A 25152-nucleotide genomic window follows, 5' to 3' on the forward strand; every position below is an offset into this window, starting at 1 on the left:
TCAAAGTGGAAGGTATTTTATACCAGGTAGAATGAAAGACATCTCTCTGTACTGTGAGAAGTGTCTTCATGTTCTCTGTGGCCAGTGGTCACCACTATTGACATTTTCTGTGCCATGCTTCCAAGTTAACTGTGTCTTGTGGATTATTTGTATAAAACTTCTATTTGATTAGTCTTCTTGTTTCTACTTTTTCTTATTTTTTCTGTGTACTCTGTCCATCTTTATCATTATAGGTGTTTCTTCAGACTTGCAATTCTATTTTATTTATATGCTATTGCATAACCATTTTTCATCAGAGGTTCTCAGCATTTTTGTATACATTTCAGCCATTTTTTTAGGCTTTTAGGCCCTTGGTTAAATAAATAATGCTCAGAAATGAATATGATTTTTACACTCACAGCCTACTACTGGTCACCACTGGTCAGTGTTTTCATTATAAGTTAACAGCTGTTTTTTTCATATGTTCATTGAGTATTTGCCTAGTCATTGACAAGTGGAGTGACTGTGTGAGAACTGTACCTAGAAGGGTTCATGTAGACAGAGTGGAAGATAAGTTAGACATATGTCTTGTCCAACAACTTCCATACGTACAGGTATGCCTAATAATGAAGTGCCATTAATGTTAAGAGAATCTGTTGCCTATGGGCAGGACCTGGACTATGGCTAAATGCAGGGATTGATTTGATCTATTGGAGGATACAGAACGCTCCAGAAAACCAGAATTAGGAAAGGGCTTTCTCCTGAAGATGTAGTTAGAATGGCTGCCTGCTCTTTGGGCAACTCCTGAGCTGATGTTTAGGGGTACAAATCTTTAAACACTACTAAGGAAGTTAGGGAAAGGTGAAAGAAACAAGTGTCCTAAATTTGGTTTTGGTCAAATGGGTTTTGGGGGTGGGGGTTGCTGAGAGTGTGAGAGTGTAAGAGTGCACAACTTGACGTTGTATGTATAGCTTTGCTGGGTGATTAGCTGTCCAATAGAGAATGGTTTCTAGAGCCCCTTTAATGTAAGCGTCTTTATGATGGGGAGATGGTAAACTTAAGTACCATTTATTCCTTTATTCATTTAGCAAATATTTATACTTAGTATCTACTGTGTCAGGTGCTTTTCTAATCACTGGAAGCATTTTTTTCCTGCTTGTTCTTAAGGTCCAATAGAAGTGTTGTTACTTCAAGAAACTTGCAGTGTGAGCTTTATGATGTAAATTAGTATACTGTGAACTTAGAGGGAAATCAAAGAAACTTCATAAAAAATTAATTTTGCATTATTACCTAGAAGGGTAGAAATTCTTATTGGAAGAGTAGCTATGAAGAAATAAGAAAAAATTTGGAATATGCATGATAGAATTTGAGACCAACTATGAAAATAACCCTATTCTATGTAGTAGCTTTACTTCTACATGAAGTTTTCTTGGTGTCTGATGGCAGCTGATTGTGAGAAGATGAGCAACATACTGTTCTATGTATGATTAAACTCTGCAACTCTTCCAGTAATCTAGCCATTTGTTTTTTGTAGGTTATGCTGTAACATTTTCACATCTCCCCCTTGACAATTATATATATATATATTTGTTTGTTTGTTTTGTTTTATTTGAAAATGATTTTAACCCAATCCCTTCTTAATCTTGTTTTTTCCCCCTTCTTAATACTTAATATAGGGAGTACTTTCTCTATAGTGTATAAAATTTTCCCAAATATTATGTAATAGCTGTATCTTTTGGCTTAATTTTTCCTATCATATATTAAAGCAGATTTTTCAAAAGATTTTTTTGATGATTGTTTGCAGTAATACAATGTTCCTACTTAGTGAAAGACTGTATAAAGACTTGATCAATGGACTGACTTCATTTTGCCAGTGAGCCCCTTAAATCCAGAAGAGTTTGGTGAGGAAGAGGAAATGCTAGAATTTTTAGCTGACTGGTGACAATTTGGGGACAGAATATAAAACAGTAAGGCTGGTGGTTATTCAAAGTCATAGGCCAACTCTCCTTTCTTAAAAACATCAGGTTCATGGGAGATTTCTTTGAGCTACAGTACAGACGTCTTTCTGCCAGACCTGTTCCTGAGTTCTGTTGGGGAGTATTGCAAGAATGTTCACACAGACCTCTGGGTCAGCAGACAGTACCCATATTACCAGTTGAAATTTTATATATTCTTTTGCTCCTTGGATGTTTAGTGTAGGGTAGTTTTCTCTCCTTAAAGTCATCTGCCCCTCTTTTATATCTTAGAAAATCTATTTTTCTATTTAAAGTTAGTTCTCAGGAGCAATTTAAAATTTTTCTATATAATTATGCTGCATTAAATATCTGTCCTTATATTAAAAAACTCCTTCAGTGGCCTTTGATACGAAATCAAGGGTCCTTAGTTTGTCTTTTTAGGTCTTCTACTTCAGAAATTATTGCTCAGAGCTTCCAGGTTGTTAAACACGTGGAAATGAGGGGAGAATGGTGCACCTGGAGAGGGCCTGGAAGCTCTTTGCCCTTTGACACATACTGTGCCCTATGCATCTCTTCCACCTGGCTGAGTTTCTGATGCTATCTTCAGGTAGATGGTGTCAGAATTGAATTGAATTCTTGGACACCCTGCCAGTATCCCAAGAATTGCTTTTTGGTAGTGTGGGAAACCCATATATACACACACATACACACATGTTGAAATTGGTCCAGGAGCCCAAATAGTGACACACACACACACACACACACTCTCTCTCTCTCTCTCTGAAATTGAAATTGGTCCAAGAAACCAAATAGTCGTTAATGGGAGAATGGTCTCAGATGAGATTTGGAGCTGTTACCATCTATGAACCATCAGTCAGCCAAAAGCTGCTCAGAAAGCCAGACTTTTCATGAAAGAGAGGCTGCCTAAGAAAATTCAAGTAAATAAACCAGCTTGGTGAGTTTCAAATTTTCAATTTGACTTTAAGTGGTGTTAAATACATTTCATGTCAAATTTTGGCCACAGGAACACAGTTCTGTCAGATGCAGGATTCTTCAGTAACACCTCTGTGTCAAAACCTCTGTGTCTCAATTTATAAACATGTATCTGGTCCAAAAAAACCCAAACAAACCAAACCTTACTTTTCTGCCTTCTGAAACTTCATACAATGTTTTGTTTTATGGACTCAATGTGTTCTCTGTGGTGATATGACCACTTTTGGCAGCTTCTGTGAAGAAAAATAGGCAAATCCTACACCTTAGCAACCCTACTCATAGGTGATGCATTTCAGCAGCTAAAGCTTAGTTTGTGTTTTAAAACCTAATCAGCATTTATTTCATCTTTAGACCTCATGCCTAGATAAGCAGCCATTTTTAACTTGTGGTATATCATATCATATGTTGCCTTACATTGTACCAATGACATGTTCGTACACTACACTACACAGAACACAAGTGTTTAACATTGGAAATATAATTCCTGTGTTTCTGGCTTCTTCCTAGTCATCTTTTAAAGCCAGTTGAGGTGGTAGTTTTATTTCTTAGTGGCATGCTTTATATATGAAATGTGCTGTAGTTTAGAGAGATGTGCTTTAGTAATAATGCACAGGAAACAATAATTCCTCTGTAAATGTGGCAAGTGCACATTAGTGATAGCTGTTCAGTATTATACTTGACTTGACAACTGTGTTCATTTACTTGTTCATGATATAGGGTGCCCTGTCTGATGGATTATTTTGCCACATGTCCAATGTTTCCTTCTCAAATGGAGCAGCTTGAATCATGTGAGTCTGGCCTTGATCTTAATGGAGGTTGGTTTGTAAATAGTTTGTAGAGCTGCCAAAATAGAAAACAAAGATTTTGTGAAGTTAATCCCTTGCAATGCCTATGGGACAGACTTTTTGCTTCTTTTGTTCTGTTGTTCAAGTTTCTCAGACAGGTAGTAAAGAAGCCTAAGAGAAAAGACAGGGCAGTTTTTGCTTTTGTTTTCAGTTTGGAGGTTTATCCTGCCCCAAGGAAGACAGTGCGTTCTAGGAAAAGGAACAGTGAACTTGATTTAGTTCTGGATTCATTTTTTGTTCTATATGTTTAGGTGATTGCCCAGACTTTCCTCATTCATTACACAGAAATAGTACCACTTGCCCTGAATACCCCTGAGAGATATGAGGATAGGCAGACTTGAGGTGCTACTTTTACTGACCTTCTAGGAGTAGCATGTGCTGCCTAAAATGCTTAAATAATCCAAAAGAAAGCAGCAGTTTTGTGAAACAGATAATGTTACTGAGGAAGCTGATTATCCCAACTGTCAATACTTATGCTTCCAGAAGTTTCCAAATTTTGATTGAGCCATTTATATGTAGTGCCTCTAGAAAGTGCTATAAGATTATAAAGAATTAAAAGGTTATGTAATTCATAAATCTTGCATTTGTAGAATGTTTCTGTCCTTGAAAAGCATGTTCACAACTTCTTCCTTTATAGTATATGGAAATAACTTAAGCAGGAGTTTTTATATCTACTTGCATAAATAGTGTTGGCAGAAGTAATCATTTCCATATGTATATCATTTTATAATACAAAAATTCTTTTCATACATTATCACAGAGAAGACCCACAGAGGTTAAGTGATTTACTGAGGACATAACACTAGTGACTGATTCAGATTTGAATTTAGAGCTTCTTGCTTTCCATCCCATAAAAATATGACTTGATGGGGAGAATAATCCACAATAAACAGAGAATGTGCTTTATGGTTGAGTGCTAAAAAGATGCAGTCATTAATAAAGTTGAGAAAACATTCATTTCTTTCATTCATAATAACTATGAATAGTAATAAAACAAAAAAACTTGTGAGCACATTTGGTAGACGGGCAGGCAGTATAAGTTCTGATAGCAATCTTAGGTCTTTTTATTTTGGGTTTTGCCTGCTGCATGGGCCACAGTAAGCATCATTCACTTGCAGAATTGGAGGCCTGTTAAATCCTCTAGTTTGTAGACCTGTAGTGTGTGTTCCTTACAGCTGAATTATCTTTGCTGTGATACTATAAGCTTGGAATTTATGGTAATAGAAGCTTTAAATACCCCAAACATTGTAATATGAGTGGAAGGATCCCCCTTTTGAAGGGAAGCAGGGTCAAATATTTACTTTGAGGTTGAAATGAATCAACAGGCAGTTTCTGAGGCTGCAGTTATGCCACTCTGTAAGTCTGATGGTTTATATATGTTATGTGGATATAAACACAGTCTTCCCTATTCAGAGGCTCTACTTTAAAGCAAGAAAGTTTACTATCTCTAAGGTGGTTCTTCTTCTTTCTAAGTTTGCACAAACCTGATAGGTTGTAGAATTTTTTTTTTTTTGGACTAGATGCCAATTGGCCTTAGACTCCTTAGATCTGTATTGTTTACAGATCTCTCTAATGAGGTAATTAATTGTCCTCTCACATTTAAACTGATCCATGAGCACTATTTTCCTCCCTAAAGCAAGAAATATCCAAAACACAAATTTATGTTATAAAAAATTTTGAATGAGCCCTCATGGAAATGTCTTGTGAAGTAGTTGGTATTCATTTTAACAGATGAGGGATCAGAGAGGCTCAGAGAGGTGATGATCCTACACATGGCTGTTATAATTTATTGCTTACAATTTACTGAGCACTTACTAAGTTCCTGGCACTTGTATCATTTTGTGTAATCCTCAAAAAAGCCACACTTTGAGGCAAGTACTGTTTTCAAACACTTTTTGCAAATGAGGAAAGTGAGGTTTAGAGTGGTTAATAACTGGCCCAAGATTACATAACTAGTAGTAAGTAGTGGAGTAGGCAGTCATCATTAGCTATGAGACACCTTTGTTTGAAATAGAAAAAAGGTACCGCTTGTGATGAAACAGTTAAATAACTGAAACTTCTTCTGGGCTGTCACACCACACCAGGTTATAGCTTGTGGTCCTGTGTTAGGTGTCTCTTCTTTCATACATATGGCCCCCATTCCATGGTAGATGGCTTGATGAGCTGAAAATGGGCAGAGTGTCAGCTCCATTTTACTTTGTTGGCCTTTGTACTGCCTTTGCCACCCTACATAATTTTCTTAAGTTTTCAATCCAGGTCTCTGACTACAGAGCCTATACTCTGTTTAATAGCATACTGCCAATTAATGGCAAAGTTAAGACTTCAACCATGTTTTCTGACCAAAAGCACTAGCTCTTTCTGTAATCCTTGCAAATTCATTGACTTACAAATGATTCTGGAGGTTCATATTATGTTATGCCCATTGTCCAGTAATGGTAAAGATTTCTGAGAGATTAAAGGAGGAGAGCTGAAGAGTTATAACCTCACATATCTCATAACTCTGTTTCTAGTTAAATGTACCTCAAGACTTAGGTTGAATTCCTGACACCACCACCCTAACATGAAGTTGACCATGTTAATGAGAGAATATAGTATAATAATTAAGAGCATGGACTCTGGACTCAGACTACACCTAGGATCAGATTCTAGCTATTACTTACCAGCAATGTGAATTTGAGTAATTTACTTCATGTTTTTTAGCCTAGACTGTAATATTGGAGGTGGAATAGAGAACAATAATTCCTATGCCAGTAAGCTGTGAGAATTACTGTATAAGTTAAATATATAAAGCACTTGACAAGTGTCTGGCACATAAACATAGTAACTACTATTTAAGTGCTAGCTGATGTCATTGTTATTGTTATATTACATCATTATGAGTCTGTGCCTACAAGCCAGAATAGTTTGATTTGCTGAAACATAAATGATCATCTAACTATGATCTCTTGGAACATTCTCTTGCCAGACAGAAGTCATCAAAGATTGTGTCAAAGTACTTGCTTTGTGATACTAGCCCAATTGAAAGCAATTCCTTAAAGAGTTGTGCATAGCTATATAGTATTCTGTTTTTTTTCTGAAGTAATATTTTACTATGTTGTGTATCAATCTATGTTTGGATTGTTAGCATTTAAGAATTTCATTTTTAGTAGATTGATCTAGATTATAGCCACTAATAATTACTCATACATAAAAAATTTCTTTTGGATCATTAACCACTTTGGGCACTCTCTCTGAAAAAAACTACATAATTCACTAGATGAATGAATGAAAGTTCCTGGTTTTTGGAGGATATAATAAAAGCATTATTATTGCTTGCTGTATTTGTTGTCAGTACACTTACCTGTTTTTAATAGTACTTTGCTGTATTCAAAGTTTACAGCTGGATCTGAGAGACTTCTGATTGACATTACTTTAGCATGGCTAGCATATTACCTGAGTGGCTTTTGGATCCGTTTTATTCACTGACCTTCCCTGTCTGCTTTTTCTTCCCTTCCCACTCTGCATCCTCATTTTAGTGGGTGCCCTGTGAAGTCAGAGTTTTGATCTCAGAGTCCATGGATTCAAGCTTAAGATTTTTTACTTGAGGCATCATTTTAAAGCACATAAGTATATGCAGAAGCTAATTAACTGTTTGAAAAGCAGTACATGATAAAATTGCCAAGTAAATGATTTTATCAGAGTCTACTAGGAAAACAGCAGCCATCAGGAATTTACAACACAAGGAATTTGTTGCAGGAAAACTATTACACAGTTAAAGGAACTGAGAGCCAAATAAGAGATGGTACAGTAACCTATAGAGATTAGCAACAGGAAGTCACTACCACTGCCTCCACCTCTTGCAGGTGCAGAAACACAAAGAGGTGCACAGAGTACAAAACAAAGAATACTTAATTTGGTTAGGTAAGAACAGATACAGTGTGATCCATCTCCCCTTCCCTTTCTACCCCCCAAAGCACAGAAAGTCCTGTAAAAATTATTATTTTTGAATAGGAAGTTTCTCACTTTTTCTAGGAGGTGCCAGCCTGCACATCGTTCCTAAAGAATAAAAAGGTTTTTAAACAGTTACAAAAATCGGAATAACATTACCTAATTTTACATTTTTTTAAATCTTTAAAAAGAAGAAAGGACTCTTAGCCAAAGTGGTCTGAGGAGTAATACCTACCAAATATAAGCCAGTGTTTTTCCCCACTAAAGAATTCTGTCCTCCTACCACCACCCCATGAGAATATTCTTTGAAGCAACCTTTTGTGTTAAATCATGTCCACAATATAGGTGTGTACTAATATTTGGTCCTAAAGAGATGGCATGTAAAACCTCTACCACTCAGAGAAAGTTAAATGTAGTTATTAAAACAATCTATTCCTCTTTTCTGAAAACATGAATAGGCAACTTTCAGTTACTGGAAATAGTTATTGAACTCCAATTTGCCTGTGGGTAGATTGACTCATTGACAATTGTTGGTCAAGAAATAAGCCAGTGACTGCTGAATGTGCCAGTTTCTTGGCTTTCCCTAAAAGCAGAAATCACAAATCTATAAGGTTAATTAAACCCTGGTTTTCATGGTTCTGTTTAATCTATTCTTGTCTTTGAGAATTTCAGTCAAAAAAAAAAAAATCTCCCCTTTCTGTAAATTTAGTTAAATTTCCTATTCAAAACAGAATTTTAAGGCAGATTTAAGAAGTAATGTGAGAGAGGACAATGTTATGTTGCTTAACCTGTCCATGTCTGTTCCTCAAGTCTCCATGCAGGATGGTAGCACTTCTGTTCATCTTAGAAACTTGGCATGAGGTTTGAATGAGATCTATAGAATTTGCTTTGAAATAAAAAACTCAGTACAAAAGTAAAATAATACTCTTTGTTGTGGACTGAATGTTTGTGTTCTCCCCGCGTTCATATGTTGTGTGACTATTTGGAGATAGGACCTGGAGGGAGGTGATAAAGACTAAATGAGATCATAAGGGGGAGGCCCTAATCCAGCAGGCCTGGTGCCCTTAATAAGAAGTGGAAGAAACACTGGAACTCAGTGAGAAGATGGCTGTCTACAAGCCAGGAAAAGAGGTCTCACCAGAAACCAACCATTTTGGACCTTCATCTAGGACTTCTAGTCTCCAGAATGATAAGAAAATTAATTTCTTCTGTTTAAACCACCCAGGCTATGGTATTTTGTTACAGCAACCCGAGTAGATTAGGACACTCTTGATCCTACATTGTCTTTAAATCCTACAAAACTTTTGAATCTTGATTCAAGAAATGGCTCCATGAAAAACAGAATTCTAATACTTGAAAGTCACACTTAAAGAGAAACGAATATTTAGTTGAGTACTTACCCCGCACTAGGCATTGTTTTAGATGCATTTAAAAAATGTATTTAATAATTAATTCTCAACGGAACTGTAGGTGGTGGACATTGTCCTTATTTTATAGACAAGGCAACTAAACTTGCCCAAGGTCATATAGTTAGTAAGTATAAGGGCTGAGATTCAAACTTAGTTCCTCTGAAGCTTCTTTTTTTTTATGCTTTTATGTTTCTGTTAGCTCAGTAGAGTGCCAGACAGAGGGCAAAAGTTAGTACCTTCCTAGGATGTTAGAATTAGGAAAAGATTTAGACTTCATTTAATCCAACTTTTTCATTTTATGTATGAGAGAACCAAGGACCAGAGGGTTAGTGAAGTGATTTAAGATTGCAGAGCTAATTAGTGAAGATCAATACTGCTAATGTTTTGTGCTACATTTTTAAGCTTGTGTAAATGCTAACCATTGGTAATGAGAGGCATCAATCTTAAACCACAAAGTGAGCCTGAAATGAGAATTCTTCTAGTTTTTGTCTCCCAAAGAGTGGAAGTGTCAGAAGATAATAAAATACACAGTGCTGATAAATGATTTACAGACCTTTCTTTATCTTAGAACATGGATTCTAAGGTTCAAAGAAAATGAATTTATCTTATAGCCACAGTACCATTTTTCATGTTGTCACGTGACGATACTTTTTGGTATTTTATGATAGCCACTGCTGTGCTTTCATGGGTATCTGTCACTCTTCAAACTTGTTGTCACATGTTTTCCAAATTGATTTTTGATTAGTAAAATAAACTAGGTCAGCATTGATCTAAGAAATTCACTTATTTTTATTCTTTAATTGACTTTGGATTTGAATTCCCAGCTCCACTACTTTTGAGCTGTGGAATTACTCTTTGGCAAGGTACTTATTTCCTCTGAGTCGCCCAACCCCACTCCAGTGGGGGCAATAGAATCACCTGCATACAGTCATTGTGAAAATTAGGAATGCTTGTAAAACACTTATTTGCCAAAGAGATGGGCACATATTATGCCTTCAAAAATGTTAGCTGATATCCTTGTGAACTATAGTATTGAATGTACCCTAAGAGGGAAGAAGAATGTCAATTTTCAAGGGTTATGAACTGGCATTTTGTGTCTTCTGAATATTTCTAAATCCTTGATTCAAGAGATGTACTTCAGTACTAATTTATTTTATCAGATACTCAGGAGACCTAAGTTAAAAGCACTGTGGGTAAATAAAATAGTTCTTAATGAATCTTAAAATTGATAGAACTAAAAATATATTCCTAATGACTATATATAATTTAAAAAATATATGGTATCTTATATGAAATAGGAACATGGATTAAAAAAGCTATGTAAGTGCAAGACCTTGGGAAGACTGGGTCATATAGTACACAAGGACTAGTCCTGTTAGGAAAAGGAGACAAGTCAGACGGAGTAAACTAGTATTAACAGACGTCTTTGCTTGGAATGACTGATGAGGAATGAGAGCAATTCATATTGCCAATTAAGATTCTGAATTGATGAAAAATATTTTAATTATTGTAATAGGATCTTTGGAATTAAATTATGAACATGTATCAGTTCTCAAATTACTATCAAGTTTTGACAGGAACTGTGCTAGGTACTGGGAATAAAATTTTAAGTAAGAGAGAATTCCCACCCTCAAGCAGACACAGTATAGCATTGTAAAACTGTCCCCAAGTGTATTATTTTTTTAATTGCTGCTGTAACAAATTACCATAAATGTAGTGGCCTTAAGAAACATAAGTTTATTATCTTATACTTCTGTAGGTCAGAAATCTGACATGGATCTCATTTGGCTAAAATAGTGCTGTGTTCCTTTCTGGACACTTTACAGGAGAATTCATTTCCTGGCCTTTTCTAGTTTCTAAAGGCTACCCATATTCCTTGATTTATAATTCCTTCCTGCATCATCAAAGCCAGTAACAGTGGGTCCAGTTCTCACGTTGCCATCTTTCTGCAGGTGGGAAAGGTTTTCTGATTTTAAGGATTCATGTGATTAGATTGGGCTCACTTTGATAATCTTGGATGATGGTTTTAAATCCTCATCTCAAAGTTCTTAACCACATCCATAAAGTCCCTTTTGCCATGTAAGGTAACATATTCACAGACTTTTGAGGATCAAAGTATTGAAATACTTGGGGGCCATTATTTTGTCTGTCACACCAAGGAACTGTGAAAGAATCAAAGTTGGACACCTAACCCTGCTTAGGGGTCCAGGAATAACTTCCAGGAGGCGATCAGCTGAGTCTTGAATTGAGTGAAGGAAGAATGTAAGTGGCTGCTGTGTGGATAGCAAGATGAGCAAGGGAAGTGCATTTGGGTTAAGGGGAGCTATATGAGTATATATGGGAGTATATCATGTCATACATATTTTTTTATTTTTTAAGGAACCACAAATTAGTTCAAGGTGTATGAGATGGTAGAATGGGGAGAGAAGTTTGATTATGGTGGGACTTTGCATCCTATACTTCAGAGGTTGGGTGTATATGTGTGGGCAATGGCATGACATTGAAGGATTTGAAACCAAGCAATGACATGATCAGATTTCACTTTGGGTAGACCATTCTCAGTTTGAGGGAGAATAAGACTGGAAATGAAGAGACCGTGAAACAGCTGTTACTGTTTTCCAGGTATCTTTATATATAATTGGGTTGATCATGTTTTTGGCTTAGGTGACTGGATCACACCATCTGAGAGAAGACTACAGAAAGAAAGGTTTGATAGATGTAAGGTTAATAATAACACTCCCCCCACCCCCAACACACACATTCACACAAAAGAACCTTGTAGAGAGTTAACCTGAATTCTTAATTTTGTTCTCTAAAAGTAGCCATTTAAAATCTGTCAGTAGGCAAAACAGTTTAGGTTGAACTGTTAGCTTTTTCTATTCTTAAGAGCAAGCTTTGGCATCCACTCCACATTTATGTAATGTTTACTGGCCACATATTTTGCCTTTTCCTGCCCTGTGGCTTTTACTTCCACTAAATGATTTAAGGAATCAGGGCACTGTAGAAGTCCATTCCAGTTTACTTTCTTCCTTTGTTATGCTACAGTGATTGAGCCAGTTTCTGGCTTGCCAAATAGTCCATTGTTCAATTTAATGGACAGTATAATCATGGCCGCAGAAGGAACTTGTTACGTCAAGATATCAAAAAATACAAGGAAGAGATAGTTGCTGATTGGGATTGGAATTTACATGTAGAGATGGCATTTTTTTCCTTATGGTTATAAGGCAATTAATGTATTGCACAGCCAGGAATTTCAGTTATTTTGAAAGATGAATCTGTGCTTGGTCTGGTAGCTGAAAGGTAGTATAATGTGCTGTAGCATATGTACCCAGATATTTTCTGTTCACCAGTTGGACTAAGAGTTCTCATATACAGTGCTTAAACTAAACAGTGTTTAATAGTAGTTATACCTTGTCATTAGAAAAAGTATGCAGTAGGCAATAATTATAATTTGAATATAAATGGTTGCATTCCCTGTGTCGAATGAAATCAACATGACTGTTTATTCATAAAGTTTATTCATAGTCTTCCTGAGGACTATGATCTAAGAGTAGTCCATATACTTCTCTAAAACCCCTTTATTAGGAGACATCTTAAATACTTTGTCTTCAACAGTGGATACATGTAGAAAAGAGGTTATATTTATTAATACATCAAGCAGTGTGGCATGAATACATCTAGTTAGTATCCTAAAAGACACATAACAGTGGTCTCTGTGTGAGAAGAGGCCAGGATAAGGGTCTCATTAGGTGGATCTTCCTTTAGGGATGAAGAGGGCATATGTGACAACTATTGATGCTGATCAGAAAACTCCTGACTGACTACATTTTTGGTTAGAGGTTAAAACCCCCCAGTTTGGTGACTTTGCCTAGCAGAAGTGATACCATGTTGGGCTTGTGTTTCTTTTTAAGCCCCTAAGGAGTTTTGGGCTCATTTTAATATTTCTCATTGAAAAATGGTGCATAGTCTACCCAGATTAAGAAATTGATTTAATTGTACGAGTAAGTAAGTTGATTTAATTACTTTTTGGCTATATGAAGGGAATGGGGTTTATAAGGAGATAGTCTGACTTTGTACATAGCACAAGTTCACTGTAAATACTTTGACTAGTAACCACTATATATATTCATTAATGATCACAAATTTATAGAACGGGATAAAAATGAGACTTTTATTGATGTGATTTTTGCCTTTAGGAAGATTTAGATATTAGGGCATAGAGACCAAAGGTTTTAATGAAAATACTGTACTTTGACCAAAAAAATCAGTCTGTTAAGAATTCAGTTCTTGATAGCATAGTAAATTATCTGGTCTTTTAGAAATGTATTAATTAAAATGATTTTGTCCATAAAATGTTGCAAAATCTGAAGATGTTTTCATTAGAGGTCCTATAAAAGATGAGAGATGATAGGAGACTGCTATAAGTAGGAGGGACGGGGAGTTTATTAGCCTTTTGTTCTGTTTTATGTCAGCTTCTCCTGGAAAGTTATTATTTCCTGGGGCATGTCTTATGTTTCAAAAATTACTATTTTAATAACCTGTAGGGCTTTCTGTTGCAGATACTACAGCTTTCTGTTGAAGATACTCTTTCATCAAGAATAAAGAATCCCTTTTCTCACCAATGAGTTACAGAAGCTCTAAAACTTTCTAGAATAAAAACAGTTGGGACTATTATTTTTCATATCTTGAAGTTATCCATTGGAATAGAATTAAGAGAAGGTTGGAAATCCAAAGTACCTTTTATGTAGCTCTTTCCCCTTCTCTTTATTTGTATATTCTATAGGAAAAGTATGACAAGACTAGATTTTCTTGGATGTCAGAATGATTAAATCCAGCCTTAGCCATTAATTAGCATTACTAATTTATGGTAAGTCAAGGCTTGCCAGTCTCTGCAGTTCAAATAGGAGCTTTTTTTTGATGCCTCTCTCAGTATTACTAGGTACAAAATATGCAAGCAGCAGAAAACCTGCATTTAATCATTACATTTATGTATTTGAAGTTATAAATTAGCAATCTTAGGGCTGCTTGGACCACTGAAGCCCTCAAGTACTTTTCAATTATTACCCTTCAACAATTTAAAAAATAATTCACTTAGGTACTGGCACAAGAACAGACTCATAGACTAGTGGAACAGAATAGAGAGCCCAGACATAAGCCCAACTGTATATGGTCAATTACTATACGATAAAAGAGCAATGGATATACAATGGGGAAATGACAGCCTCTTCAAAAGCTGATGTTGGCAAAACTGGACAGCTACATGTAAGAGAATGAAACTGGATTATTGTCTTACCCCATACACAAAAGTAAACTCAATGGATCAAAGACCTGAATGTAAGTCATGAAACCATAAAACTCTTAGAAAAAAATATAGCTAAAAATCTCTTGGACATAAACATGAGTGACTTCTTCATGAACGTATCTCCCCGGGCAAGGGAAACAAAAGCAAAAATGAACAAGTGAGACAATATCAAACTAAAAAATTTCTGTACAGCAAAGGACACCATCAGTAGAACAAAAAGATGTCCTACAGTATGGGAAAATATATTCATAAATGACATATCCAAATTATATAAAGAGCTCACACACCTCAACAAACAAAAAGCAAAGAAGCCAATTAAAAAATGGGCAGAGGAGCTGCACAGACACTTCTCCAAAGAAGAAATTCAGATGGCCAACAGGCACATGAAAAGATGCTCCACATCACTAATCATCAGAGAAATGCAAATTAAAACCACAATGAGATATCACCTCACACCAGTTAGGATGGCCAACATCCAAAAGACAAACAACAACAAATGTTGGTGAGGTTGTGGAGAAAGGGGAACCCTCCTACACTGCTGGTGGGAATGTAAATTAGTTCAACCATTGTGGAAAGCAGCATGGAGGTTCCTCAAAAAACTCAAAGTAGAAATACCATTTGACCCAGGAATTTCACTCCTAGGAATTTACCCTAAGAATGCAGGAGCCCAGTTTGAAAAAGACATATGCACCCCTATGTTTATCGCAGCACTATTTACAATAGCCAAGAAATGGAAGCAACCTAAGTATCCATCAGTAGATGAATGGATAAAGAAGATGTGGTACATATACACAATGGATTATTTTTCAGCCATAAGAAGAAAACTAATTCTACCATTTGCAACAACATGGATGGAGCTAGAGGGCATTATGCTCAGTGAAATAAGCCAGGCGGAGAAAGACAACTATCAGATGATTTCACTCATCTGTGGAGTATAAGAACAAAGAAAAAACTGAAGGAACAAAAGAGGAGCAGACTCACAGAACCCAAGAAGGGATTAACAGTTACCAAAGGGAAAGGGACTGGGGAGGATGGGTGGGAAGGGAGGCATAAGGGGGAAAAAGGGAAATTACGATTACCACACATAATGTAGTTGGGAAAGGCAGTATATACAGAAAAGACAAATAATGATTCTATAGCATCTTACTACGCTGATGGACAGTGACTGTAATGGGGTATGTGGGGGGCACTTGATAATAGGGGGCTCTAGTAATCAATGTTCAAGTAATTGTACATTAACGATATTTTAAAAAAGTAACACACAAGAAATAATAATTCACTTAAATCAAAAAGTAGCCATGTACTTTTAAGAGATTGCAGACTCTTGTAGCAAGGGCATTAGAACTGAATATTTAGGATTATAGTCCATCTTCTAGTACTTCTTTTTCTCTTTCTGCAAAATTGGTGGGACACTACTTCATAACCTCCTAGTCCTGAATTTCTGATACTTTTCGATCAAATATAATTGGAAACCAAGTTAACATTCTGATGTTCTTCTAAGGAAATTATGTGTATTAACTTTTTCAAATTTTTATTTAAATAAGCTTACTAAACACTTCTCTAAAGACCAGATGTGAAAGTGATACTTAAAAGAGATTGTTCTTTGTTGGGGGTACTCTTCTACAGAGCCTGGCCTTTTCTCTGTGTTTGCTGTTCATTTTAAAATCAGCTCTGTTGAGGTGTAATTTATCATACAGTGAACTAAATCTACAATTACTGAGTTTTAACAAATGTATATATACATCTGTGTAACTGCCATCCCAATCACATAGGTGGAATATTTCCTTAACTCCAAAAGTTCCCTTGCATCTCTTTGCACTCAGTCTCTTCTACCTCCAGCAATAGGCTACCATTTACCTGCTGTTATCATTATAGATTTGCTTTAGATTCTTTATGTAAAAAGTATTACTTATTTCAAGTTGGATTATTTCATGTCTTTGTATTATTTTAATGAGTTACTTTGGTTTAGGACTTCTTTTGCCAATGGGTTTCAGCCCTGGGCAAGTTCAGTATGAATTCAATGAGACCAAAGAAATGACAGTGGAACATTCTTGGGATGAAAGTGTTTATACCCAACTTTATTCCCATGGTGGCAGATCAGTCCTTTCCGGCTTTCCACCAGCTTTCAACTGGGTGCAGTTTCAATTGAGGAGGGGCTGATGCCTCTGGCACCTGTAGGGCCTTCACCCCGCCTGTTCAATAAAGGAGCAGAGCATAGAGTGCTCCATGACCTTGGGAGGAGACTGCACCTATCCTGGAGTAACCCGTGGTCCACTCAGAGCAAGTCTGCATGCAGCAAGCTGGTTGCTGTCTCTGAGCTTCTCTGCCCCTGTAGCCATCTCATTTTCTGTCCTCAGTGCTGCCACCATTCCAGTCTCTGCTCTCCTGCAGCCTTGCTGCTGTGTGGCCCAGAGCATTGGGCAGAGCTCTATGTATAGAGTCAGTAGCAATGTATTGCCCACATATATGTAGTGAGCAAGGCAACCAGGGCCAGGTGAGAATCCTGGCCCTAGGAATCTTCACTTTCTCCACACTCCACAGCTCCAGGATTCTTGCCTCTCAATCTATGTGCCCTCAGTCTTCTTCAGTGGTCCCTGTGTGACAAAGCTGGAACATTGTAACCAAATTCCACAATAACAACAGAACAGAAATTATAATAACCCTCAAGCCTGAGGAGATCCATTGCCACCAAGTAGTCATCCCAGCTGTATTAAAACCAGTTCTACTCAGATGAGTTAACCAAAAGAACCATGGGTGGGCTTTACAATACCCACTTTCTCCAGCCTCTCCAGCAGAAAGTCTTGGAGACACAGACGCCGGTTTTACTGCTTTGTCTCTGGCTTCTGCTTCTTAGTCCTCAGCAGCTGAAACCACTGCTCATGTTTCAGTTGTTGCCATAGCTCCAATAAGATTCTATTTGACTTTGCATCCAATTTCTTTGTTTTCTCCTGCCTTTATCGAATCAACCCACATCTGGGTCCTTGTGACCTTCATGGGGCCCTTTACATTCTTCGAGTAGCAGACTATTTCCTTTTGTGCTTTCATTGCTTGAGCCTGAGTATAGGAGCAGAGCATAGAGTGCTCCACAACCTGTGGGGGTGGTGGGGGTGGGGCTGCACCTCTCCTGGAGGGACCCACGGTGGCCAAATCTTTATTTTCTTTTGGGCTTTCCACTAGCTTTCAACTGGGTGGGGTTTCAACTGAGGAGGGGCTCATGCCTCCAGCACCAGCAGGGTCTCCACCCCTACTTGTTCATCAAACCTCAGCTCCTCCTTTGTTTCTGGGGCTGGCAGCACCACTAACTACATCCTTCACCTGCCATACAGCGCCTCGCAGCCTGCACTCTCGTTCTGCCTCTTCTCAGGCTACCATTACATCCTTTACAATTTCCACAGCATCTCATAGTGATGGCATTTCAGTCATCAACAAATTTTTTACCACCTCTGTGGCACCTTGCAGCTCACGTTCTCATGCTTCCTACAGGAGGATGTCTTTCTCCCTTATGGCCTTTCTCAGTACTGTGAGGAAAAAAAAATGCTTCAGGTGTTCCTCCACCTCTTCTGAGTCTTGGGGTGGGGCCCAGTCCTTTAGGAGGCAAGCCACCTTAGACCACATGTCCACTGGGGGACACTCCAATGTCTCCCCATCCATAGGGGCAGCCCACTGAAACACTCCTCCAATGAGGGCAGCCTGTTCTGTACTTCTGTCTACAATGAATCCTGCCAACATTGCCAATTGTTTTGCCAGTGGGTTTCAGCCCCAGACAAGTTCACTATGAATTCAGTGAGACCAAAAACCCATGGTGGCAGGCCAATCACTAGAACCCCATCCACTCAGAGCAAGTCTGCAGGCAGCAAGCTGGTCTCTGCCTCTGGGCCTCTTCAACCCTGCAGCCATCTTAGTCTCTGTCCTTGTCGCTGCCATCACTCATCTCTTTTCCCCTGCAGCTGTGCCAGCGTGTTGCCCAGATTATTGGGTGGAGCTCTTTATAGAGTCAATAACGTATTGTCCACATGTGTATAGTGAGCAAGCCAACCAGGCCAGGTAAGAATCCTGGCCAAAGGAACCTTCACTTTCTCCAAAGGATTTTAGGGGTTTCCAAAGTAAAACAGTTTTCCTTCTGCTTTCTCCAATGGTTCTTGCAGCTCTGAAGTTTCTTATGGAAGATATTACCTGTAATTTACAGATAAAACTGAGACAGTTTCTTCTTGTCTCTGTTAAGCTGTTTCCCTCTATAACTATCACAACCAGCTGTTAGCCTCCACTAATTGCCAGCTGATTGCTCTATTATCAATAATGGCTGGGCTGTGGCATAAATTCTTCCACAGGTTGATGCAATTAAATTTGGGCTCAATTGCAGGGGTACTTTGAGGCCAGTCTTTGAGGCTCATGGGGACTCTTACTAGCTCTTTCCCTTGTTCTCCCTGGGAAATTTCTAGCTGTTCTATGGTTTAGCTTGTCATTCTCATAGAGCAACCAGTCTCTTAATTGCTTACCACCAAAATCTGTATTGTTTTCTATAGTGCACTCAGACTTGAACTTCCCTATGCTGTGTTCCAAATAGTCATTTCCCTTGGGGAGAACTTCAAAACTCTATCTTCTTATGGCCTGTCTCTACCCCTGGGCTAAACCTCTGCCACTGCTCTGGAGCTGGGAGTGAGAAGTAGTGGCCCCTTCATTTGGAATGACACTTCTGCTTGGTCTTCTGGGCTTATTCTGTTGTGGAAACTTTATCCTATAAGCAAGCTGGGACTCAGGCAATTGGGATCCCAGTATTCTTGGCCTACCTGCTGTGGTAGAACTTCTGCCTTATGAGTGGGGGATAGTTGGGAGCAGTGAATTCCAGACCTCTCAGATGCTCTTGCGTGTTACAGAGCTCCCACACACAGATGAAAGTATGAGAAATGCAGGTAGACTATCCCTCCCAGGCATACATCATTGTCCTCAACTGGGACTTGGGGGTAGAGGAAACCCTGCATTTTTGGTTCCACCCACCCAGAGTAGAGCTTTCATCATGCTGAACCCAGGGAGTGGTGGGGAGGAAACCAGGTTGTGGTTCAAATGCCACAGACTTTTGCTGTTCTTACAGAGATTTAGTAGATTTTCTTGAATATTATCTTCATTTGCTACATACATTTAGGGCAGTTTCCAGAGACTTTAACTGGTTGGTTTGTTTTGTTTTTTGCTTTTTATAATTTCCACCATTTATAGTTGTTTTGCTGGGTTAGCTGGTCCATAGAACTCCTCACATTGGCATTCTAGAAGTCCTTTCACATTGCTCTCTCCACTTGCATTTATTTTTACCATCTTATTTGGTACTTTCTAATTGCCATATTTTTTATGTGCTTTTTCTCCTTTCTTGATTTTTATTTATGTCCATTTTCCCCTCAATGGATTTTAAAGTTATATGTTATTTACCTATTCTATTAATATTATTACCCTTATGTGGAGAAAGAGAAGGTTCTCATGGCCAGGATTTTCACCTGGCCCTGGTTGACTTGCTCACTGCACATGTGTGGGCAGTATGTTGTTATTGACTCTATATAAAGAGCTCTGCCCAGTGCTCTGGACTGCACAGCTGCACGGCCTCATGGCTGCAGGAGAGCAGAGACTGGAATGGTGGCAGTGCCAAGGACAGAGACTGAGATGGCTGTGGGGGCAGAGAGGCCCAGAGGCAGAGACAGGCTTGCTGCATGCATACTTACTCTGAGGTAGATAGGATTCTAGTGATTGACCTGCCACCAGAATAAAGTTGGATATAAATCCTTTCACCCTAAGAATGTTCCACTGTCATTTTTTCAGTGAATCCATAGTGAACTTGTCTGGGGCTGAAACCCATTGGCAAGACACCTTACAATTTTAACATACATTTCTGGCTTAAAGTCTAAAGTTAGTCAGTGTTTCTCTGGGAGGAGGGGGTTCCCCACTCAGGGCAAGTTCACTATGAATGTGATGAGACCAAATAAAGACAAGGGCAAGTTGGGGGTTATAAGGGGCTCATACCATATTTATTTTCATGGCAGTTGTGTGCTTGAGTCCCATCTGACTGGCTATGTACAAGCAGCAAGCTTCTCTCTCTGCTCAGTCTCGGGGCCTGACTGTGCTCAGCCAGGTGCTTTCACCTCTCCAAGCCTACTGTTCTCTCCTGCTTCCTACTACTTCAGCTGTGCTGCTGATCCTTGCTTCCATTTAGGCTTCCCTTTTCTGCTCTCTACTTCCCCTAAGCCGGTACTCCTGTGACTGAGGCTCTGTTACTGGTAAACATTGTGCTGTCCAAAGCAGGCTCCTTTATGTATACACTGGGCAATATTAAAGCCAGGGGAGGATGCTGGTATAAATTTCCATTTTCTGTACAGTCAGTATCTTTATCTTTTTCTCATACAGTCCAGAAACCTTAGTATGCCTTTTAGTCCTATCATTCCCTCTATTATGCAAAACGTTCTCTTAATATAGTTTTTAATTCCTTTTTGTCTTCCAAATTAATTGTTGTTGTTATTGTTACTAGTTTTTATATAATACTTGTTTAGATCTACTCCCATCTTTGCCAGTATCTTTGTTCACCATTCCTTTCTTTTCAGGTTCAATTTTCTTCTTTTGAAGTACATCTGTTAGTATTTCTTTCTCTTAGGATATGTTTTTGTGAAAATGTTTTAACATTCCCTTTTTCTTTAATGATAGTTGAGTCACATATAGAATTTTAGGTTGATAGTTACTTTATCTCAGCTTTTTTATGATACTCCATTTTGTTCAGACATCTAGTGTCAGTCTAATTATATTCTTTGAAAGTCACCTATATTTTTTCTCCAGTTTTTGTGTATTTTTTATTATAGTAAAAATGTGTACCAAAATTTACTACCTTGCTCATTTTTAAGTTGTTCAGTGGCATTAAGTGCTTTAACATTGTGAAACCATCACCACCATCTCCAGAACTTTTTTAATCATCCCAAATGGGAACTCTGTACCTATTAAACAATAATCTTCCTTACCCCAGCCACAGTAAAACTACTATTTTACCTTCTGTCTCTATTAATTTGACTATTCTAGGTACCTCATGTAAGTGGAATCATATAATAATTGTCCTTTTGTGTATGACTTATTTCACTTAGCATAATGTCTCTAAGGTTCATCTGGGTTGTAGCTTGTGTAAGAATTTCCTTCCTTTTTGAAGCTGATAATATTCCATCATACACATATACCACATTTTGTTGATCCATGAAAGGATATTTGGGTTGTTTCCACCTTTTAGCTATCGTGAATAATGCTGCTTTGAGCATTGTTATACACATATCTATTTTGAGTTCCTGTTTTCAGTTCTCTTAGATACATACCTAGAAGTGCAATTGCTGGATCATATGGTAATTCTACTTTCAATTTTTTGAGGAAATGCCATACTGCTTTACACAGTGACTGTACTTTTTTATATTCCCACCAGCAATGCACAAGGGTTCCAATTTCTCCATATTCTTGCCACTGCTTGTTATTTTCTATCCCCCCATAATAGCCATTCTAGTAGGTGTGATGTGGTATCTCATTGTGGTTTTGATTTACATTTCCCTAATGATTAGTGATATTGAGCATCTTTTCATGTGCTCTCTAGTTGTTTTTACTGTGTTTTCTCTTTTGAACCCTGATGGAAAATGACTCCACGTTTCCCTTATTCCATGCATTTTTAAATTTACTTTCTTAAAAAGAACACTGTTCCGCCATGTAATTGTCCATGCATGATGAGGGATCAGTATAGTATGGTTCTCAGGAAACTTTCAAAATTTGATATTATTAAGGTTTCATTTATTCACTAGTTAAAATATATTTCTTTTTTTATTTTGAGGAGCAGTTTATTTTTTAGCTACTTTATAAATACTTAAACTTACTTGGTTAACAATATTTGTTTTTGGTAGATCTCTGATATCTAAGAATTTTATACATAAAATCTTTACTGATTTGTGTATTTTCACAAAAGAAAATTTCAATTCTTTTTCTTTTCTGCATCAGACTCTATTTATGAGCTTTATCCAAAATAGTTGGTACCAGTCATTAGTAGGTTTGTCATTCTTACCATTTGATTCAGAGTACCAAGATAGGGCTAGTATAACAATTGAGGCTGATAGCATTTGTTTCTAGTAAGTTTCTATGACAGAAGAATCGGGAGAGCTCAGAGTAAAGGCTAGAGTCAGTGTCATCTGGGCGTTGTGCTCCCTTGTGGATAATTCTTGACTATTCTAGGGTCTCAAAGCTCCAAGATTAGATGGTTCATTCCAGTGTATATATTTACCACCACATTGTGGATTTTATGTACCAACTATAATAAAGTTCATGTATGCAATGATTTCAGAGGGGGCAGTCCTTCCAGGTTAGGTTCAGAGGCTTTAGTAGGTTTCATAGTGATTTCAAAAATTTTCAAATTCTTGGCATTTGTTTCACTGTTGATTTTGTTACTTTTTTGGGAATCAAAAATTTTCCCCAAGTGAACAGTTCATCAGTGACATTCTAGAGAAAGATCAAGTCCAAAAGGATCTGCAAAAGTAGTTTTATGTGGTCTTAGCATTTTAAAACCTATCATCAAAGGAGAATAAAAAGAATAGGAAGTGATGAAATAAAAAGAATAGGAAGTTTTATGTGGTCTTAGCATTTTAAAACCTATCATCAAAGGAGAATAAAAAGAATAGGAAGTAATGAAAACTGCCATGATGACATACTTTAAACTCTAAAATGAGAAATGTTTAGCTGCTTATATCTTGGAAGGGCCAAATCATACTGTCTTTCATGTTCTGCATTGCCCAACTCCAGGGAGTGAAATTCCAATGTATGGAATTTGGCAGCCCAGGGTCTGGGAATCTGGCCATCAGCCAGAACTCCACCAGCGAGCAGTTGAGGCTGGGAAGTAGAGCAAAAGTCAAGTGTCTTCCCATAGAGACCCAACCAGTCCCACTTCCCAAAGAAGCCAAAGGGTTAGGTCAAAATAGATATTTTTAATGAAACTTAAAGACAATAGAGGAATTGTACTTAGTAAAAAACATTTAGAAAAATAACTTGTGAATAGAAGTGATTTGTTTCTTCTCATTGTCTCTCCATCTACATTTCCTTTATCATTCTTTAAAACAACAGCAAAAATGGAAACATCACAAAACTTGGTAGTTCAACTTTCAGCTACTATTGGCCGTCAACACCTAATGACTATTAGAATGTGATACTTTTTTTCTTCTTGGCTTTGTGGCAAAGTTTAAAGGCTGGGGAGAAAGTATAAGAGATAGTGTGTGTTCACTTTATTGTTTCTGTTAACACCAGATAGCTCTTTCGAATTCTGTAGCTTGATCTGCCCCTAGATCTTAGTATTGAATGTAAAATATGATTTAAATAAATGTATATGCTTCTAGTTAAAGAAGACAGATTTTTTCCAGTTTTATTGACAATTGACATACATCATTGTGTAAGTATAAGGTATGCAGCACGATGGTTTCATTCATGTATATTTTGAAATGAGTACCACAATAGGTTTATTTAGCATCCATCATCTCATGTAGTTACAATAAAAAGGAAAGAAGAAAAAAGATTTCTCTTTGTGATGAGGACTCTTAGGATCTACTCTCTTAACAACTCTTCTATATATTACACAGCAGTGTTAACTGTAGCAGATGGTACATTGATGGCACAGATTTACCTTCACTTTCTCAAAACTCCACTAAAATGAGAAAGGTTCTTTTTTCTTTCATTCTTTCTTTTTTTTTTAAAAGGCATAAACCCACAAGGGGACAGAAAGACAAGGAAAGGGGAGGGAAATGAAAGGGACCGGAAATTTTAGATTTAGGAATCTGAAGAGATGAATGATTACATCTTTAATAAAGCTAAATCCTAAATTATTAAGAGTATAAACTGAGAAGAAACCTAGCTTACCCTGAAACATCCGCCAATGCCTCTGAAATGGTAATGAGTTAACAACAGAAGAGATCAGTTGAAGGATTTGTTGAAAATATCATTACTTGGCACTTAGTCTTTCAGATTCCCTTACCCCATCTTGTAATAAAACTGAAAATTTAGTCTCTAAAAAGATGAAACAGGTTTTCTGGTTTGGGGAATCTTAGACACTCTAAGGGCAGTTGTACTGTACTGAAAGATGAGGATTGAATGGAAGGTGACATTTAATATTGATATTTCTAGCTGTCTTCCTCATTTGGCACTGAGAACATTGTCAGACAAGTTTTATACCCTCTGAGTAGGAGATTGTATTTTTCTGCAGAGAACCTGATGTAATTTAAAAGATCTAAAGGTAGTGATCACTGTGGTTTCCCCAGGGAAATAGCACAGCCAGATCTCATTGCAGTGAACACCATCATTTGCATAAAGCTTCCAGTTAAATTTTTAGCTAAGTATGGGCAATCAGAGATCACTAGATACTTGAGGAACAATTTAGATATGAAAAGTTGAACCAAAACAAATGGGAAACAGCAACTTAAAGGGAACAGAGTATGCAGAAAAAAGGAAATTTTTAAAAACAGATCACTAATGGTCTTCAGAGAGAAAAAGAAAGTAATGCATCTATAAAACAACTGTAAGGTGCTCCAAAAAAGGATCTTTCAGAAAACCAAAAAGAGATATTAGAAATTTGCAATGATAACAAAAGGTATTCCATAGAAATTTTGAAATGACCAAGAAACTAGAACTAAAAGAAATAAAACTTAGGAGAGAAGAATAAGAAAATTCAAGGAGAACTGGAGAAGGAACTTGAAGATGATGTGAGAAATGAG

The 25152-nt window shown here is 37.4% G+C and overlaps 1 protein-coding gene and 1 long non-coding RNA gene across 4 annotated transcripts in view; both read left to right on the plus strand.

The window, feature by feature from the left end:
* MCU (mitochondrial calcium uniporter) overlaps positions 1-25152 on the plus strand; it is a 234836-nt gene that overhangs the window by 59559 nt on the left and 150125 nt on the right. The gene's annotated exons all lie outside the window — the stretch shown is intronic.
* LOC130684603 (uncharacterized) lies at positions 2705-13789 on the plus strand. The gene is made up of 2 exons (XR_008998936.1): positions 2705-3715; positions 13668-13789. It is a non-coding gene; the product is annotated as an uncharacterized LOC130684603 (long non-coding RNA).

The sequence above is a fragment of the Manis pentadactyla genome, chromosome 8, assembly GCF_030020395.1.
Source record: "Manis pentadactyla isolate mManPen7 chromosome 8, mManPen7.hap1, whole genome shotgun sequence".
Classification (NCBI taxonomy): Eukaryota; Metazoa; Chordata; class Mammalia; order Pholidota; family Manidae; genus Manis; species Manis pentadactyla.